Genomic DNA, 20,246 nt, shown 5'->3' with positions numbered 1-20,246 from the left:
GCAGGGGCCTGTGTGCCACCCGGCCATGTGCCCCATTATTGCCTTTTCTGCATACGGGAAGCCGTGGAGCAGAAGTTTCTTGCCCTGGGATTCGAACCCGCACTTGTCTTTCTCCAACCCTCCGACCTCTAGCCCAGCTCCCTATCCACAGGGCTGTGTGCCTGGTCCCTCCCCACCCCCCACACCCTCTCCCCCTCCCACCCCCCGGGAGCTGACAGCAGGCAAATGTGCTTGAGCCCAGCACCTGGAGGGGCAGCCAAGCCTGCAAAAGCCCTTTAAAAAACCCCGCCAGCTTCAGGGCGTCCCAAGGCCACCGGCCCTGGCTGGGAACACTGTCCTGCCTTCCAGCCCGCGCTGGTGGCTGTGTCCAGCTGGACGGGTGACTCAGCCGCCCTCATTCCCACAGATCGGGGCGGGCAGGCCTCCCTCCCCGGCTGTCGGCTTGGCTCGGTCTGGGGGTGCCCCGGCGGCCAGGCTCCCAGCAGCGAGGCCCTGGGGCTTGGCCGCCTCGGCCGCAGCTGACTCATGAGCCCACCCTCTTTCTCCACCGCCAGCCTCCCCGTGGAGAGTGGAGGGACACTTGTAGATGTCACCGCTGGCCCCCTTGGCCAGGCTGTGGTAATTTCTTGAGGACTAGCCCCAGAGCCTCTGTCCTGTCGGCAGTAGAAGCACCTCCCCCACCCCCACCATGAGCAAACAGCTTGCTGGCCAGGCTCCAGGGCCAGCCAGGCCTGTACAGAGGGAGGCTTGCGGCGTGTGAAGAGGAGGGATCGGGCCCAAGCAGGGCGTGAAAGCCAGGGAGGGAAGTAGATCTTGGCTGGACTTTCAAACGAGACGTGTGGGAGGCCAGGCTACGGTTGGACGGTGCAGGTATAGGCACAAGACCATCTGCTCACAACCAAGGAAAACCTCACCCTGCATGCCAAGGCACTGAGCGCAGGGGGCAGCAGCTGGCGGGGGCCAGGGTCAGAAGGCCCGCCCACTCTCAGGTCCTGTTTCCACATCTGTAGAATGGGCGTGTGCCCGGCAGGACAACTGCTCCAAAGCGCCCCGGAAGGAGCGTGTCTTTCTGTTCCCTGTGGGAGCCCGGTTAGGTTTGTGCAACCTTTAATTGCTTTCATTTGGCATCTGTCATCTGTGATACTGTGGGAAGGGACCCAGGGGGCACCCTGTGAGGGACCCTCCCAGAGAACAGAGCAAGCAGCACGCAGCACCCTCCCGCCACTTTTCCCCCACCCACACACGCTTGACCCAGTAAGGAGCCCGAGACTGGGAGCAGGAGCTGCCGTGCTGGCATCAGCAAGTCGGGATGACCTAAGCAACCAACTTCTACTGAGCCACTGAGCTGGCACTTGGACATGCTGAGGTGCTTAAGACACAGTCCCTGTAAAAAGAAAAAAAAGGGGGTGGCATGAACGTGAAGTGGAGGCAGGGAGGGAGACAGGGAGGGACAGGGAAAGGGTGTGCAAGTGGCCTGGAGCCCAGGCACATGGAAATGGACTTTGGGCTCTGAAGGGTGAGCAGGAGCCTGCCACGCAGAGTAAGGAAGCGAAAGGGAGCGGCAGCCTCAGGGGCCCCAGTAGGGGGCGCACGTCTGAGCTGTGCGGAGAGCAACCCAAGTGCTCCCCCGGAGCCGCCAGGCCACCGTGTGTGGCTGCATCAGAGACTGTGGAGACACACCCGCTGAGGCCTGTGGCCCACATTCCAGCCTTCCAAGAACTGGCTGGGTGAGCCTTGGCCCTGGCAGATCCGCAGCCTCCTCCCTCCTCCCTCCTCCCAGCAGGCTCCAGCGGTGGGCGTGGCCCAGGAGATGTGACGTCATGCACAGCTGGGGAATGAGACAGGACAGCTCCCACGCAATCCAGCGGCCTGTTCCCAGGGATTAGGTGATCCCCCCCCCAGCAACCCCTCTCCACTGAGGATCCCCAGAATGGTCCAGACATGGAAACTGAGGCCACACTGAGTCTGGGCTCCTGGCTTCTGCCCCTGGGGCCCTCCTGCACCTGCTGCTGCCACCTCCCACAGAGGCAGTCCTGGGGCGTGCTGCCTCCTGACAGAGGGGCAGCAGGCAGGTTCCGTCCCTCTCACTCACTGCCTGTTCCTAACTCCTGCTTCTTCTCTATGAAAATTCCCCTTTTGTGCCCTTTTTCCACGTGCTGGTCCCCTGTATTCCAGTGCCCATCTCTGAACAAGGCCCCACCATGCACACCCAGTCACCCACACTGCCCCTGCTGATTCTCCACAGCCAAGCACTTGCTGGGTTTGTCTTTTACTCAAATCTTTATTTTAATAGAAAATTTTTATTTAATAAATATAAATTTCTAAAGTACAACTTTTGGATTATAGCAGTTCTTCCCCCTATAACCTCCCTCCCACCTGCAAACCATCCCACCTCCTACTCCTTCTCCCATCCCATTCTTCATTAAGATTCATTTTTAATTATCTTTATATACACAAGATCAACTCTATATTAAGTAAAGATTTCAACAGTTTGCACCCACACAGACACATGAAGTATAAAGTACTGCTTGAATACTAGTTTTACTGTTAATTCACACAGTACAGCACATTAGGACAGAGTTGTTGATTTAACAATTGACACTCTTATTTATGACATCAGTAATCACTCGAGGCTCTGGTCATGAGCTGCCAAGGCTATGGAAGCCTCTTGAGTTCACAAACTCCGACCTTATTTAGACAAGGCCATAATCAAAGTTCTCTCCCCCCTTCAGAGAAAGGTACTTCTTTCTTTGATGGCCCATTCTTTCCACTGGGATCTCACTCACAGAGATCTTTCATGTAGGTCTGTTTTGCCACAGTGTCTTGCCTTTCCATGCCTGAGAAACTCTCATGGGCTTTTTAACCATTCAACTGCCTTAAGGGCTGATTCTGAGGCCAGAGTGTTGTTTAGGACATTTGTCATTCTATGAGTCTGCTGTGTGGCCTGTTTCCCATGTTGGATCATTCTCTCCTTTTTAATTCTATCAATTATTATTAGCAGACACTGGTCTTATTTATGTGATCCCTTTAACACTTAATCCTATCTTCATGATCAGTTATGAACTTAAACTGATCACTTTAACTAGTAAGATGGCATTGGCACCTGCCAACTTAATGGGATTTGGAGTCTCAAGGCAAGTAGCATGTGCCAAATTGTACATCTACTTCCTCTCTTATTCCCACTCTTATTTTTAACAGGAATCAATTTTCAGTTGAATTTAAACACCTAAAAATAATTATTTGTTAAGTAAAGAATTCAACCAATGGTATTAAGTAGAAAAGAAAATAATAAAAAGCATAAAATAGTAAGCTGTTCCTCAACAGTCAGGACAAGGGCTGATCAAGTCATTGCTTCTCATAGTGTCAGTTTCACTTCTATAGCTTTCATTTTAGGAGCACTATTAATTCTCCCAGATCAGGGAGAACATATGGTATTTGTCCCTTTGGGACTGGCTTATTTTACTCAGCATGATGTTTTTCAGATTCTTCCATTTTGTTGCAAATGACCGGATTTCATTTTTTTTTACCACTGTGTAGTATTCCATAGAGTACATATCCCATAATTTCTTTATCTATTCTTCTGTTGATGGGCATTTAGGTTGATTCCATGGCTTAGCTATTGTGGATTGAGCTGCAATAAACATTGAGGTGCAGGTAGCTCTTTTATTTGCCAATTTAATTTCCCTTGGGTAAATTCCAAGGAGTGGGATGGCTGGGTCGTGTGGTAGAACTATATTCAGATTTCTGAGGTATCTCCAAACTGTCTTCCATAGCTCAGTCAAATCTATTCCGCCTATCTGAAAAGGAAGTCAAGAAAACAGTCTCAGTGACATCAACTATTAAAAAAAAAAAAAACTTTTACATTTAATAAATTTAGCCAAAGAGGTGGAAAACCTGTACACCAAAAACTACAAAACATTGAGGAAGATACAAACAAATAGAAAGATATCCCATATTCACAGGTTGGAATAATTTATATTGTTAAAATGTTCCTATTATCCTATTATCCAAAGCAATCTATGCATTGGGTACATTCCCTATTGAAATTCCAATGGCATTTTTCACAGAAATTTTTAAAAATCTATATGGAACCATAAAAATGCCAAATAGCCAATGTAATATTAAACAAATCTGGAGGCACCTACTTGGCTTCAAAATATACTATGAAGTTATAGTAACTGAAACAGCCTAGTCGCAGCATTAAAACAGACATAGGCCAATGGAACAGAATAGAGACCACAGAAGTCAATCCTTACATTATGATCAATTAGTTTTTGACAAAATTGCCAAGAACACACAATACAGGAACAAGTCTCTTCAATTAATAGTGCTTAGTTGCATGCAGCAGAATGAAGCCAGACCCCTTCCCACACCATATCCAAAAATCAATTGAAGTGGATTTACGACTTAAACATAAGACCTGCCTGAAACATCAGAACAATCTAGAAGAAAACATAGGGAAAATGTCCATGACATTTGCCTGCACAGTGATTTTTTTGGATATGAAACCCAAATCAGAGACAACAAAAGCAAAAAAAAAAAGGGAGGGGGGCAAGAAGATTACATCAAACTAAAAGCCATCTGTCCAACACAGAAAATAATCACCAGAATGAAGAGATAAACCAGAGGTTTGTATTTGCAAAGCATACATCTACTAAGGGGTTCATACCCAGAATAGATGAGGAGGGAGCTCAGTTTGGGGCTGGATTCATGACCCCTGCTGTGGAGTGGCCTGGGGAGGAGAGGCAGGGGCAGTCCAGGTCCGATGGTGGTCTCAGTTGTTACTTTAAGAAAGAAAAAAATAGCTGAAAGGCAGAGTTACAGAGAGAGAGAGAGAGACAGAGTTTTCCACCTGCTGGTTCACTCCACAAATGGCTGCAATGGCCAGGACTGGGTCAGGCTGAGGCCAGGAGCCAGGAGCTCCATCCAGGCCTCCATGTGGGTGGCAGGGGCCCAGGCACTTGGTCCATCTTCTGCTGCTTTCCCAACTGTTCTTTACTATGTTTCCAACTCGGGAGTCTGAGACTTAGAGTATCAGCCCTTGCTTCACTTGAATTCATGGGCTGAATTTCTTGGTTAAACTATTTATTCTTCAGCAAATGGCCAGTGTTCATTGCTGGTCATAGATACGAGAGTCCTTCAAAATGTTTGTGGAAAATGGAATTAAAAGATAAGTTTACTTGGTGCAAAAAAATAAATAAATAGAAATCCGTGCGTAGTTTTTTGATAACATTAATTTTTTTTTTTTGACAGGCAGAGTGGACAGTGAGAGAGAGAGAGACAGAGAGAAAGGTCTTCCTTCACCGTTGGTTCACCCTCCAATGGCTGCTGCGGCCAGCGCGCCACACTGATCCGAAGCCAGGAGCCAGGTGCTTATCCTGGTCTCCCATGTGGGTACAAGGTCCAAGCACTTGGGCCATCCTCCACTGCACTCCCGGGCTACAGCAGAGAGCTGGACTGAAAGAGGTGCAACTGGGACACAATCTGGCACCCCGACTGGGACTAGAACCCGGTGTGCTGGCGCCGCAAGGCAGAGGATTAGCCTAGTGAGCCGCGGCGCCGGCCGATAACATGAATTTTCCATGAACTTCTCAAAGACCTCTCCTATGCATGACTTTCACTTTTTTTTTTTTTTTGCATCAAAATAAATTTATCTTTTAATTCCACGTTCCAGGAATTTCTTGAAGCACCCTCAGCCTCCTATTTGATTTGGCTTTGAATTTTAGTCTCCAGAAGCACCTGCACATAAAAACACTGTGTCAGATTCTGCAAAGAAATCGCAGCAGAAGAATGTAGTGGCAGAGAGCCTGGGCCCCTGTGAGTACTTTGCTGCTGACAGGGAATGGAATTTAAGACACAAGCATGCACGCAGACCTCGAGGTCGGGGCAGACAAGGCTGGGCTACGTATGTTCATCTTAGCCCCTCTGGAGACAGGCATGGGGCAGGGGCAAGCGGTCCAGAGGCAGCTGAGGTGTTGAAGTGTTTGCCCAGCCAATGCCAAGAACGGGCACGGGTATGTGGCAGGAGGGGACACCACGGGGCAGATGGCACCAGACATGGGAGGCTGGGGGTGGGCTCCGCAGACCACACAGCACCCAAGGCCATAGGGCACCTCTGCCAGCTCTCACACAGAAAAGTGACAGGTCTGCAGGCTTTAGAAGAGAAGTAAGAGGGGCCTGGACTCCTGGCAATCAAGAGAAAGCCCTGGATTTTTTTTAATGATACATTGTTACCTGTAGGCACCGAGTTGCATTTTCAGCTTTCTCCCGGCAGGTCCAGCATCTGCCTGCGGTTTGTAGGATCCGATCAGAGACTCGTTCTAGAGTTCAAAAGGGAGCGACTTGGTGAATGGCTTCACAGAGAAGCCCTCTTTCTGCCGGTGAGGCCATGTGTGGTGGCGCCGAGTGCCCTGTTTTGGGGACCTGGGGCAGGCGACCGCACATCTCATCCCCACTTCCTTATCTGCACCGTGGACACTGTAAGAGCACTCACTTCCTGGCTGAATTGTGCACCACAGGAAGACGCCAAGGCCGACACCCACGTCTGTAAGTATGCATGAGCTGTGGCCTGGCTGTCCACAAACCCAACAGTGGGAGCACCACAGCGGTGCCAGGGGCCTGCTTTAGGAATATTTATTTATTTGATCTTCCAGCTGCTGGTTCACTCCCCAAATGACTGCCAACAGCCAGGGCTGGTCCAGGCTGAAGCCAAGAGCACGAAGCTCCATCCAGGTCTCCCATGTGGCACATTAGCACTTGGGTCCAAGCACTTGGGCACATTAGCAGGGAGCTGGATGGGAAGTGGAGCAGCCGGGACTGAAACCCCTGCTCTTAGATAGGACACTGGCATTGCAGGCAGTGGCTTAGCTCACTAAGCCCCCATCGCAGGACTCTGAAAAAGCGCACAGAAATTAGTATCATGAAAATATCTACATGTGGGCTTCCGCTTTAATTCCATGTAACCATGACCTTGCGGAGGGATCCTCCTATTCAGTGGACACACATGGCAAGCAGCTTTCAGCAGAACAAGACTCTGAGCTGCACAAGCCAGCGCTCAGGGCCACGGGAGGAAGAACCACAGCCCAGAAGGGAGAACCTGAGCAGAGCTGAAGCCAGAGGAGACGGCAAGGCTTCATCCCTGGAGCTGGTGCACTGGACCTGTTTGGAGAAAGGATGTATGTGGACATGGCCACAGGAGACTGTCCCGGGTTCTCAGAGGGAGAGCTGAATGCCATCAGCGCTATGCTTCCTGGAGGCAGGCAGCAGGAGACTCCCAGAGGAAGGCCATGGGAAGACAGAACTGGGATTTGGCGATGCTAGAATTAAGGATAGGGGCGAGGGAACACAAGCCAAGGAATGCCGGCATGACCAGTTTTTGGAAGAAGCAAGAAATAAATGAATTCTCCTGCCCCGCCCTGAGCCTCCAGAGGAAGCCCACCTGCTGAGAACCTTGCTTTCAGCCCAGTGAGACTGGTTGTGGACTTCCAGCTTCGGGAACTGTGATAGGATAAATTCCCATTGTTTAAAGCCACCAAGTTTATGGTAACTTGTTACAGCTGTCACAGGAGACACGGCCAGGATCAGAGAGTCTAGCCGGTGATACTCATGGGGAAACGTGAACTCAGGGAGCAGCGGGGTGTCTGTGCCCAAAACCACAAAGCACTGCTGTGACCAAGGCCAGACCCGGTCCCCAGGTGCCCACCACCCCACACTTCCTCTTCCACCCTCCCACTACCTCCTGGCCATTCAGGGACCTCTGGTTGCTATGGCAACCTGTGGCTGCCCTGCCCCCCAGGTGAGTCCTGCCAGTGTCAAGTTGCACAGCCTGTGGCCACTGCTGCCTGCAGCCCTGATGCCCCCCTGTCGCCTGTCACAGGCTGAGTTCCATGGGAGTGAACTCTGAGGCATCCCCAGGGGAAGAAGTCGGGTCCCTCACCTGCAGCCAGGACCTCACACGCTGCCGTGGTTGGAACAGCACCTGTCTCCCCTGAAACTCAGGGTGGAACTGGACTGTCCCTGCAGTAGCGCAGGCAGGGGAGGCCTGTAAGAGGTGCCCCGGTCTATGAGAGGGGTCAGGGCCTCTCTTGCAGGCCTGGATGGTTCTCCTGCCAGCAGGATGTTGGGAAGCAAGGTTGCCCCTTGAGTTTTCTCTTCCTCAAGCACCCACTGCCCTTCTGCTTTCCAGTGTGCTCTGCGGCAGTACGAGGCCCTCCCCTGGGTGGTCATCCCATATCAGACTTGCAGCCTCCGGAACTGTGAGCGAGTAAAGTTTTCTTTGTGAACCACCCACTCCCACTGTCGCTATGACAGCAGCAGAACACAGGCTAAGCACACGGCCCCAGCTCTGTCCAGCCAGCAAGAGCGGCGTCTGACCGCGCAGCCCTCAGCAGCTCCCAGGAAGCCTCCCTCCCAGGGGCCGTAGACCCTCTGCATTCTCAGGGGGCCCTGTGTGCCCCTGGGGACTTGTTAGCTCAGCCTTGGGTTCCACATTTCATGTTGAAAAGCAAAATGGCCTCAGAACTAAGGGTGCTTTTTTGCATCATTTACAAAGAAGAGCCTATGTTACGTACAGGATGGCCCTTCCCAGGAAGCGTACGCCACCCCTGCTCCAGAAAAGGCAGGTGTGTCCACATGTACTGGTCACTGTCTCTCCTGGCTTCTCCTCCTCTTGTCCCCAAGAACAGAAAACAGCATCCCAGGGCCACGCCCTCGGCAGGGGCGGGAACCACTCTTAGGACCCGTCATGGGCACTGCAGGGGCCCACCCACGTCCACACCTGCTCCCTACACTGGTACCCTGGGTGCCGCCTGCTCCGCACGCTCTGTGAGCACCAGCTTCCCCCCCCCCCCCCGCTCCAAGAGGCCTTTCATCATAGCAGCTCTCTCCACAACATCCCTGTGAAATGCAAATTAATTAGTGTCTAATTACTCCATCGCTGCTGCCTCTCTAGCCTTCCTTGTTAGGTTCCTGTCCAACATCTCTCTCATCAAGCTGAAACTCGGGCCCTTGAGCAGCACAGCTGGGCGGGGGCGAACAGCTGCTGAGCGGAAGCCCGCCACTCCCATCCCTGCCATCGATGGAAGACACCCACCGCCTGCTTGGATGCCACCGTGCTGGGAGCTGTGTGGGCAGAGGAATGAGGCCGGGTAGAGCCCTCAGGGAGCCTGTAGTTGGAGTGAGGAGGCGGGCCCTGCTTGGGAAGTCACACAGGACCTGCCAAGGCAGCCGGTGACAAAGCAACCTCCCTTCATGGGCTGGGCACAGGGCAGGTGCTCACAGAGTCGGTCTCATTTTTCTTTGCCTTTGTGTTGGCAGCAGGGACCTGCAGGTGGTGGGCGATGGAGGGAGGTGGAGGTGGGGTCTGTCCCTGGAGCAGCCTGACCTGGGAGCCCCAGCCCGGCCTCCCAGCCCCGCAAGGTGCATGGTTGCAAATGGTCTAAGCGGCAGTGAACCTGCTCCATTTCCCCAGTTCACCCACCTTGAGGGAAAGAACCACCCAGAGACACGGAGGTTGCAAGAATGAGGGCTGGGGCCGGCAAACACCTCTGCAGAGGTCACAGACTCTGGCAGCAAGAGATAAAGGTTCATTGAGCACCTGCTATCTGCCAGGCAGAGCGCCGCTAAGCCATCTCAGGTGTGTGCTAATACTTAATGTTCCACACGGCTGCCATTACAGCATTTCATTTAAATGACCCACAAACCCCAGGTCCTACAACTGCAAAGGGGTGGAGCCTGACTTGGACCACACCCATCTGCCCCCGGGAGTGCCTCCTGCCCTGGTTGGCCTGGTTGCACAGAGCTCTCTGCCCTCTCCCTCCAGCCTGGATTGGCAAACTCGGGTCAGTTGGCTCCACAAACTGTTGTATTCTTGACCTCTGTTCCCTCTTTCCCAGCCAGCACCTTGGACCTGGTGCTGCAAACCAGACCCCTGGGAGACCTACACTGGTTTGAGTGACCTGGTCTGAGGAACCGCTGGCCATCCCACAGGCTGTCATCACGCAGGTGCCAGCAGGCTCTGCCATGCAGGAGGTAGAAGGCTCTCGGAGACCAACGTGGCCCAGCCCCTCCATCCCATAGACAGGGAGGAGTAGCTTGCACAGGGCTTCAGGGAAGCCCAGCCCAGGAACTCTGAGTGGAGCACTCATCCCACCGCCCCCGGCTCAGTGTCACAGACGTGCAGAGGAGGCGACAGAGCTGGGAGCTCTCTGTGCCTCTGTGGTCTGGGCAGTGCCTCTGTCCTCCCCAGGACAGGACAAACCAAGCCAATGTCTCCCACGGCGGCTGCTGAGACAGCACCTTTCCCTTACCCGGCTCAACTCCCGCCCACGGGGACAGCTGCCCACGCTCCATACTCGTCGTGCCCCACCTGCCATCAGAGGAGCCTGCCAGGAGGCGACGTGCCGGGCCGCGTGCTCCCGGCCACCTGGCTCTCCTTTCCTCTCACTCCCCACGGCCTTGCCTCCCTTGGCCTGGCTGAGGGCCTGGGGCCTTGGAGGAGGGCAACATGCCTGAAGTCTGCGCCCAGCTCGGCCCTGATGGTCGCCAGGGTGTGGTCCCTGGCCCCCTCCCTGCCATCTCCCCCAGGAGCCCAGCCTCAGCTTCCATTCACTCAGTGGGAGGGAGCCATGGCCAGAGCCCACCCAGGTGCCCACGGGCTGGGTGGGCTGGGCAGCAGTGCTGACCGTGAATGACCCGAGCCCTTCCCCGGAGGAGCTCCAGGTGACAGATGGGGGGAGACCTGCTTGTGGCTCCATCAGCCGAGGCAGAAAAGGGGTCACGCATGCTGTGTGCTGCAGGCGTAGGGGAGACTGCGTTCAGGCACCAGTGAGACCCGGCGGGTGGGCAGGGCAAAGATTCCAGGGAGAGTCAGGGTGGGGCAGGAGGGGAAGCTATGAACAAAGCACCAGGAAGGAGGGGCCTGCGTGGCTGGAAGGGCCGTGACCCTGCAGGGGGCTCCGGGGGCAGGGGCTGCAGATGGAGATGGGGCGTCACGAGGACAAAACATACAGCAGAAGGCAGCTGGGGGTGACCAGCCAGGGCCCCTGCCCGCCCCAGCCCCTCTCCTCCTCTCCCTGCCGCCCAGGCCTTCCTCCAGAAGGCACCTGCTTCTTTTGTATTTCTAAGATTTATTCTATTTATTTGAAAGGCAGAGTGACAGAGAGGAGGACAGAGAGATAGAGAGATCTTCCATCTGCAGGTTCACTCTCCAAATGGCTGCAACAGCCAGAGCCAGACCAGCCAAACCCAGGAGTCTGGAGCTCCACCTTGGTTTCCCACCTGGATGGCAGGGGTCCAAGCACTTGGGCCGTCTTCTGCTGCTTTCTCAGGCACATTAGTGGGGAGCTTAATCGAAAGTGGAACAGTCCGGACTCGAACCGGCACCTGTATGGGATGGCAGCTACAGGCGGTAGCTTAACCGGCTGGGCCACAGTAGCAGCCCCATCACCTGCTTCTTTCTGAACACACACTGTGATCCCAGGCAGCACCCTCTCCCCTCAGCCCCAGAGGCAGTGTCCACTCCCCCAGGGGAGCTAACAGCCCAAACACTGGCCACTCGGCTATGGCCGTGAGAAGCTGATGCCAAGAGATCCTCGCCATCCCACCCCCTACCACCACCCCACCATCCTGGCCTCATCAGCCAGCAGGACCTCCCTGGGCACCAAGCAGCCCACTCTCCTCATCTGTCCCCTCCCCACCAATCCCCTCAGCCTCCCCTCTGTCCCTAAACCACTGTGGACTGGTCACCCACAAAGAACCACCACCCTCCAGATTGTGTGAAGCCACTGAGCTCCAGGGCATGCTTGTCACCAACCACAGCCCGGCCCAGCCTGGCCAGGGCCAGTCCCAGGCTGGGGCGCACCTCTGCAACCTGGCCCCTGCCAAGCTCAGCCTTGACCTTCTCCTAACCTCCCGGGACCTGGCCCCGACACCTCAGCCCTTCCATGAGCTCTCCACCCTGCCCCACTCACTGATGCTGCCATCTGTCCCAGCTTTTCCATGTTGGCAGATGAATGGGGGCAGGGGGTGGCGGCTAGGGCCATGTTTGGTGAGCTCTTGAGACTAAAACCGGGCCTGGCATCTTTGTGTCCCCTGGGACACCAGACACCCACTGGAGGTGTGGGAACAGGGAGTGAGAAACACAATGATTGGCTGAGACACGCCTAGCCCCGGTCACCAGTTCCCCCTGCTGCACTCCATCCTGCCCCTGGGACCCCTTGTGGAGCAGGAGAAAGCCGTGATGGGGGGATGGAAAATATTCCTGGTACTGCTCTAAGGCCACAGCCCGTGGTTGCGGAGAGGAGCAAGGGGGGCTGGCGAGGAGGGGGGAAAGAAGTTAACAAGATTAAAAAAGCCATAATGAGACCGCAGCCCAAACCCTGCAATTATGCTCCCAAATTTAATCAGAGCAGCTTCCCGCACTGGGCCTGTCACCCGGGCAGCTTCTGCCTCCCAGGCCCAGCCCTGGGGACACTGCAGAGGCCTGAACCCCTCTGCCGAGCACGCAACACCCCGCACCCCAGCCACCGCGGCGCCGCCTCGTGGGCTCGACTTCCCTCTGCTCAACCCCCCTGCTCCCACTGCCCCCCCAGGAGCCGCTCTCCCCGCGGCGCTGGCGTCCCGCTCTGTGGGACCCCTGGGCTCCCCTGGGGCTCCCCCGTTCCCAGCCTTACCCCGTCGGCTCTCGGGCTCAGCTTGCCCAGACACAGCAACCTCCTTGAGAACAGGAGCTGTTTGAAAGCACGACTTTGCTCTCCCCAGCACAGAGGTGGGGGTGGGAGGGTCCGTGCCCACAGCAGGGACAGTGGATGCTCCCCCAGCACCTCTGTGCCCCCTCCTGGCCCAGCCTCCCATGTGACTAGGCCAGGCCGTGGACCGTAGATTCCAGGCTGAAGGGTCAGCACCCTGCCCGCTCCTCCCACCTCCTGCCCTGCTGGCCTTGGAGGACTTGAAGTTGGGAAGATGTGCCCGCTGCAATGGTTAACTGTAGGTGTCAACTTGATGCCTCACGGATGCCCGGGTGCCCCATTAGGCCCCACTTCTGGGTGCACCCAGGCTGTTTCTAGCAGACACTGGCTCTGAGGAACACTCACGGCCCTCCCCGACACAGGTGGGCATCAGTCAGCAGAGGGAGGACTCACTTTCTCTCCGGCCGGCTGGCTGAGCTGGGCATGGGCTCCCGCCCTTGGCAGCCCTGGGTCTGAGGCCCTCAACCCAGGACTGGAATCCACACATTCAGCTGTTTCTCAGGCCTGCAAAGTTCACCAGGGTCTTCCTGGGCCTCCGGCTCGCAGGCAGGAGGCGAGGGGCTGGCCAGCCTCTGTAATCGCACGAGCTGACACCTGGTAACATCTCTTTCCCTGTCGCTCCGTCGCCTCCTGGGTCTGCTGCCGCAGAGAGCTCTGGCAAACGCAGCTCCTCAACCCAGGCGGCCCTTCCACCCAGAGAGCTCAAACCCTGCTGTGTGAAGCCACAGAGCTGCCGGGGCTTGTTTGTCATTGCACGGAGCCCAGCCCATCCACACTAATACAAACCTGTCAATCACTGAGGAACCACCCATTCTAGCTAATACAAACCTGTCAATCAGTGAGGGACCGCCCATCCACACTAATACAAACCTGTCAGTGAGGGACCGCCCACCCTAATACACACCTGTCAATCATTGAGGAACCACCCATCCTAGCTAATACAAGCCTGTCAATTAGTGAGGGACCGCCCACCCTAATACACACCTGTCAATCATTGAGGAACCACCCATCCTAGCTAATACAAGCCTGTCAATTAGTGAGGGACCACCCACCCTAATACACACCTGTCAATCATTGAGGAACCACCCATCCTAGCTAATACAAGCCCGTCAATTAGTGAGGGACCACCCATTCTAGCTAATACAAACCTGTCAATCAGTGAGGGACCGCCCATCTTAGCTAATACAAACCTGTCAATCAGTGAGGGACCGCCCATCTACACTAATACAAACCTGTCAATTAGTGAGGGACTGCCCACCCTAATACACACCTGTCAATCATTGAGGAACCACCCATCCTAGCTAATACAAGCCCGTCAATTAGTGAGGGACCACCCACCCTAATACACACCTGTCAATCATTGAAGAACCACCCATCCTAGCTAATACAAGCCCGTCAATTAGTGAGGGACCACCCACCCTAATACATACCTGTTAATCAATGAGGAACCACCCATCCTAGCTAATACAAACCTGTCAATCACTGAGGAACCACCCATTTTAGCTAATACAAACCTGTCAATTAGTGAGGGACCGCCCATCCTAATACATACCTGGCAGTCATTGAGGGACCACCCATCCTACTACAAACCTATCAATCATTGAGAGACTGCCCATTCTAGCCAATACAAAGCTGTCAGTCATTGAGGGACCACCCATCCTACTACAAACCTGTCAATCACTGAGAGACTGCCCATCCTAGCCTATGCAAGCCTACCATTTTGAGGGGCATGTCTCATCCCTATCAAAAGGAAAAAAACGAGACGGCACATCTGGTCCCAGGTCAGGAAGCGGGCTCTGGTTACACATGTACCAACGAGTTACCGTGTCAGTCAGGTACATTCTGCAACTTCTGTGGACCATCTGACATCAGTGTTAGGAGACAGACATGGTGCCATCCACGGAGAAGCACGGGGGAGGGGTGTCGTGTATGGGGAAGCCAGCTCCCCCTGTGCAGAACAACAGCATGGGGCTCACTGTGGTTGCCCAGGGCATTAGGATCTGCAGACTCCCTTCCAGCCCATTGTCTCAGGGGACTCATGACCTCTCCCAGTGGGGCAGGCAGGGCACCTGCTGCTGCCGACGGTCAAGGAGATGCCAAGTTCACCAGAGCTGAGACCTGGGCGCGGCTCTGCAGGCTCTCCGTCAGGTCTTGTGCTTCCTGAGCCTCCCCACCACAGCCGCAGGCCAATCCCTGCAAGCACACAGCCTCCCACCCGCCCGCCCCCTGCTTCCTGTGTCCTTACTCACAGGCCGAGGCCTTTGGTGTCTGGCCGTAACAGGCAGGCAGCCCACAGCCCTGAGTCACAGATGTCCCTGGTTCACTGGAAGCAACCACAAGTTTCCTGGGGTTTTGCTGGAGGGGTTGGGGGGGGGGGCAGGAGGTGATCAGAGGCCACTGCAGGGACAGGGTGACCGTGGGGATTCTCAGTCCCACTGGCAGGGTGAGGAGAGGGTGCAAGGATGTTGGTCCAGGGTGAAGCATAGCCTGGGTGAGGTGGTCAGGGCTCAAATGGAGTTTGGAGCAGAATCAAGCACCGGACCTGTGGCATTTTGTGAGCCAGAGGAAAGCTTTTCTAGAGTAAGAGCCCATTCTGGAAGCACAGAGCTTTCCCGGCCCTCGCAACCCATCCCATCCATTCATCCAACAAATCTGATGGCAGGTGCCCCTGCCCCTGCCCTCGAGGGGAGCAGAAGGCAGAATCTCCACCTAGAAGTCGGAGCCAGCCTCGATCATTTCCCGGCTGTGTGGCCGTGTGCTGATGACTTAGCCTCTCTGAACCCCATTTGCCAAACAGAGCTGATAATAACACCTGAGGCCAGCCAGCGGGGCTGGGGGTCCGTGGGCCCCTCAGACACAGGTAGAACGTCCTTCACAAGCCGCCTCTCAGCTGTGGCTGGGAAGCCTGTCTCCAGGCCAACTGGCATCTCCCCCACTAACAGCTTCTTGTGCTGCATGGGTGACCTTGCAGCCTTAAGTCACACCTTCAGGGTGGGGGCAATCTTTCACCCAGAGCTGCCAGGGGAAGGGGCTAAGCCCCTGGGGAGAGTCAGACAGGTTCCAGGAGATCCAGGCTATCTTGTGTGACCTCATGGCTTTAAGTCACACCTCCAGGGTGGCTGCAATCTTGCGCCCAGAGCTAGCAGAGGAGGGGTCTGAGCCCCTGTGTGGGAGATGGGCTGTCTTCAAGAGACCCTGCTATCTCCATGAGCCCCAAGCCAATCAACATACATACGTGAAACCCCCTGTCCAGTGGGCACCCTAGTAAGATAACCCAATGAACAGATAGTAGTGCCTTAAGAACCCGGGACCCTTCCTCAAAGCCAGTGTCCCGCTCAGGCACTCCGCCTTCTCTCCTCTCTGACCAGACTCTTTCTCTGTCGCTTGCCAATCAAATAAAATTTCTGCCTCTTTGCAAATTGTTCCCCAGCTTTTTATTTCCATACTAGGCTGAGGAACAGAACCCACGAGGCTCGCTCCGGTAACCGCCTCCCCTCCGTGATCGGTAACTCCAGCCAGCTTCCCTAACTCCTAGGGCAGCCTTCTCTGACAAAGTGGTCTGTTGGGAGCTATCTAGACGCTGAAGCACACACTCATTTCCCAGGGATACGAGGTGGACAGCCCCAAGTGCTGTCGGAGAGGCCCAGATAAGGTGCTGGGCGGGCTCAAGGCTTGGGGCACTGGGAGGCAACTGGGATGAGAAAAAGGTGAAAGAGAACAGTGGCAGAGAGCAGAGTGAGTGAGGAGGCCAGAAAGCAGAGCGTGGGTTCCAGCGACGAACAAGACACCACCTGTCACACCCAGGGCTACCTACGTAGGGGAGATGACCGAGCACCTTGAACCCTGGTGAACAAGATGCCACCTGTCACACCCAGGGCTACGTAGGGGAGATGACCAAGCACCTTGAATGCTGGCAGAGGGAGACTGTGGGGAAGAGGGGGAGGGAGGGGCGCTAATCTCACTGCAGACCCCAGACCACATTGCAACACTCACAGACTGGTTAAAAGTGTAAACTCCCTGTATGCTAGTGAGCACAAATCGGAAAACCCATGATATTTGTCTTTCGGGGACCAATATACGGAGTAAGAAAAAGTGTAATGTTTATAAGCGAAATTGGCAGAGTGGCCTGGAGACCAGCTCCAGGAAGAAGGGGCACTGAGATGCTGGCAACGGTAAGGTGGGGGACTGGGGACTTGGAGGGGAAGGGAGAGGGGCAGAGCATCCCCTTCCATAGCGGAACTGCCAAGCCTCGGTCCCCCAAGGCTGCGGAGCGTGAAAAAGCAAGGGAGCCAAACTGAACTCCAACATTGTACTATTATACCCATTCCACTGATGGAAAAACTGAGGCTTGAGGATTAGGTGACTTGCCATGGGCCGCCCCTCAGAGCTAGTTCAGGATCCAGGAGGGAAATCCGATCCTGCCAGGCCAGAGCCTGGCGTTTTCACGCCACCACTGGCAGCAGTCTCCAGCCCCCCCAGGAGCCTGGGCCAAAGCTGCTGCTCAGTGCTGCTTTGAGTTTGCAGCGTTAACCCTGGACGCACGAGGGATCCTGTTCATCAGGTGAGGGTTTCCCCCAGAGCTTCCTCAGAACTGCTAGCTCGTCCGTGGAAACAACGATCGAAGCCGCTTCTGCAGCCTGGGGCTTGCTTCGCACTCAGCTCGCCCACGCTGCAGCTGTACCTCTGGCTGGTTTTCCTCCCATCTTCGTGCCTTGGTTTTCTCGTCTATAAAACAGAAGCAGAACGCTTGCCCCTGAGCTCTCAGACCACACACACTGTGGGGGATGCCGCGGCTGCTGCTCCTGCCCTCGCTGTGGGTCATGGCGCCGAGTGTGGAAAACCAGGCAGCGAACGAAGCTCCCCGCTCCGTTACTTATTAATGGCATCGCCCAGGTAACCAGGGGCAGAGCTGCAGTCAACGCTGGGACCGGCTGACACCCGGACCGCAGCAGGGAGAGAGCCCGACCCTGGCACTCTCAAAGGGCGACTTAATTGATGCCAACACCGCGGAAGAGCTTGGACTGGCCCATTGTTTTGCAACCCCAGGAGCTTCTCTCAACATCTACACCAGTGCATTGAGAATGATGCTGGCCTAGCAAGGCACCTGTTGTGGGCCCAGGTAAGCAACGCCTTTGAGTAGAAATCGCATCAACAACGCTGGGTTCTGGTGCGAGCTCTGCCGAGACTCACCTCACTGACCTTGATAAGGTCATTTTCTCCTCTCAGTTTCTTAATCTGTAAAATGGGTACACAAATCCCTGCCTGCCTCTCTCTCTCGGGAAGATACGGGAGACTCGGGCAAGAAGCATTTCTGTCCTGCTCATGTAGGTTTGAGTGGGGAGAGAGACCCCTGGGAGAATTGTCCCTTGCACTGAAAGTGTCTGCAGGGAGGGGGTGGGGCTGAGCCACGTTTGTCGAGCACTCGGAAGGCACTGGGTGCTGAGCTTTAGCTGCGTGGGCTCGTCACAGCCTCCTTGTGTGGTTGGGGCCGCTGTCCCGACTTTGCAGAAGGGGCAAACAAGGCTGAGGAGGAGAGAGACAAGTAGGCAGGACCGGTAGAGCTGTGAGTCAAAGTCCACCATTCCTCACAGCTTGCGCTTTGTCTCTGGAGCACTGCTTCTCGCCTAGGGGCTGCCACCCAGCTCTCCAACAGGGCAAACACAGGGACACTGGCCCCTGGTGTCGCTCCCCCTCTTCGTGGAGGAACGACACAGGACCCTGCGCTGTTCTTTTGTCTGCTCGGCCCTCCCTGGGTTTGCTGCTGGTTCTTCCTGGGTTGGCTACTGACCCTTCCACCTCCATGGAAGGGCGGTTCCCCCTGCCACTTTCCCCACTTCCGCAGGGGAGCGGCACACCGCCGGCCGGCTCTCTCGGGGGCTGCACAGGTGTTCCTTCAGCTAGATGTTCCCCTTAGATGTTCCTGGTGCATGCTGTCTCTCTCCTCCTTTATAGTCCTCTTCCGCCAATCCCAACTCTGCTGCCCACACGCCGAGTACGCTGCTCTCCTCCAATCAGGAGCAGGATCAGCTCCTGGAGGTCATCACTCAAGTTGGCAAGAGGCAGCTGCGTAGAAGCTGTTTTCTCCTCTCCCAGCGCCACATTGTGGGAGAGCAGATGCATAGAATAAGTCTTAATTCCAGTAACTCAGTCCAGTCCGGGTTGCTCCCCACACCCTGGCCCATGGGGAGAATGACCCCACCGCGAAGTAGACTGGCTACACATCTGCTAAGAAGCCTCAGAGAGTCCCCTGGATGAGGCGCAAAGGCCGCCCTGAGGAGGGGGTTTCTAAGCTGGGTTCTGCAGGTCTAGCAGAAGCTTTTCAGCTGAAGAAAGTAAGGTCGTTCCAGGCACGGGAAGTTCATGGATCAGCGGGGCAGACGTGGGGCAGCTGCACCCTTGCAGAAGCGCCATGCAACCTCAGCTCCTGAGACAGGAGGAGGGGTGGATGGGACGCCTCGGCAGTTCCCAGCGGTGCGGCCTTCCTGCGCCCCGCTGTCCCGCTCACTTTCACTTGGCAGGGCCGTGAGGTTGAGATGAAGAAAAGTTAGCAAACCTGCGTGTGCATTAGAAGAATGCACTTGGTCCTGATGAGCCTGCGAGCTGGGCAGGTGCCAGGGTCCCCTCATCTATGCAACAGCTCAGAGAGGCAAGGAACTTACAAGGAAGCATGGCCTGCGGGGGCAGGTTCAGGAGTCAAACGCAGGCAACCTCTGTCTGGATGTTGACACAAAAATCCTAAACAAAATATTAGCCAACAGCCAGCATTGAATGAAAGTATTAATGGGCTACAAGCAAGTAATTTTCATTTTGGAAATGTGGGCATGATTCATGATTCAATATCAGTAGATTAAATGAGAATAGCATAGAATAGTTTTCTAAAGAAATAAAAAATAAAATTTGGTAAAATACTCTCTAACAATCTCATTTGTAAAAGATTTCTAGGGGCTGGTGCTGTGGTGTAGCAGGTGAAGCTGCCTATGATGCCAGCATCCCATATGGGCGCCCGTCCTGGCTGCTCCACTTCCAATCCAGCTACCTGCTATTGTGCCTGGGAAAGCAGTGGAAGATGGCCCAAGTCCTTGGGTCCCTGCACCCTGTGGGAGACCCAGAAGAAACTCTTGGCTCCTGGCTCCAGCTCTGACTGTTGTGGCTATCTAGGGAGTGAACCAGCAGATGGAAGACTACTCTCTCTCTGCCTCTCCTTCTCTCTCTGTGTAACTCTTTCAAATAAATAAATAAATCTTTTAAAATATAAATGCATATATAGTTTATATTTGCACATGTTCATAAAGACATAGACTTTTTCAATTACTCTTTCCATGTACCAACAGGAGCCTGTAAGAATATAACATGTGGAAAAGAAGATCTCGTTGACAATAGCACTAACTGAGAAAACAGTTCACTGATATAAAGAGTTGAATAAGTGGACCATACAGCAAATTCCTGCAGGAGGAGAAATATAATACCCATTAGTTCCCAAATTAATGTGATGTTTAAAGC

At 54.7% G+C, this 20,246-nt stretch overlaps 1 long non-coding RNA gene across 4 annotated transcripts; it reads right to left on the bottom strand.

Moving 5' to 3' along the window:
• Positions 1-2,444: 2,444 nt before the first annotated feature.
• LOC103345751 (uncharacterized) lies at positions 2,445-13,659 on the bottom strand. Of its 4 annotated transcripts, none has more exons than XR_016218563.1 (4): positions 13,575-13,659; positions 6,235-6,320; positions 4,670-4,784; positions 2,445-3,797 (listed from the first exon to the last, which is right to left on the bottom strand). It is a non-coding gene; the product is annotated as an uncharacterized LOC103345751 (long non-coding RNA). The 4 variants fall into 4 exon arrangements; XR_016218564.1 differs by lacking the exon at positions 13,575-13,659 and adding an exon at positions 13,533-13,570; XR_016218562.1 differs by lacking the exon at positions 13,575-13,659 and adding an exon at positions 13,140-13,522.
• Positions 13,660-20,246: the final 6,587 nt, after the last annotated feature.

The sequence above is a fragment of the Oryctolagus cuniculus genome, chromosome 12, assembly GCF_051225735.1.
Source record: "Oryctolagus cuniculus isolate XC-2025 breed Fujian yellow rabbit chromosome 12, ASM5122573v1, whole genome shotgun sequence".
NCBI classification, from domain to species: Eukaryota; Metazoa; Chordata; class Mammalia; order Lagomorpha; family Leporidae; genus Oryctolagus; species Oryctolagus cuniculus.
This window is presented reverse-complemented; position numbering and strand designations above follow the sequence as displayed.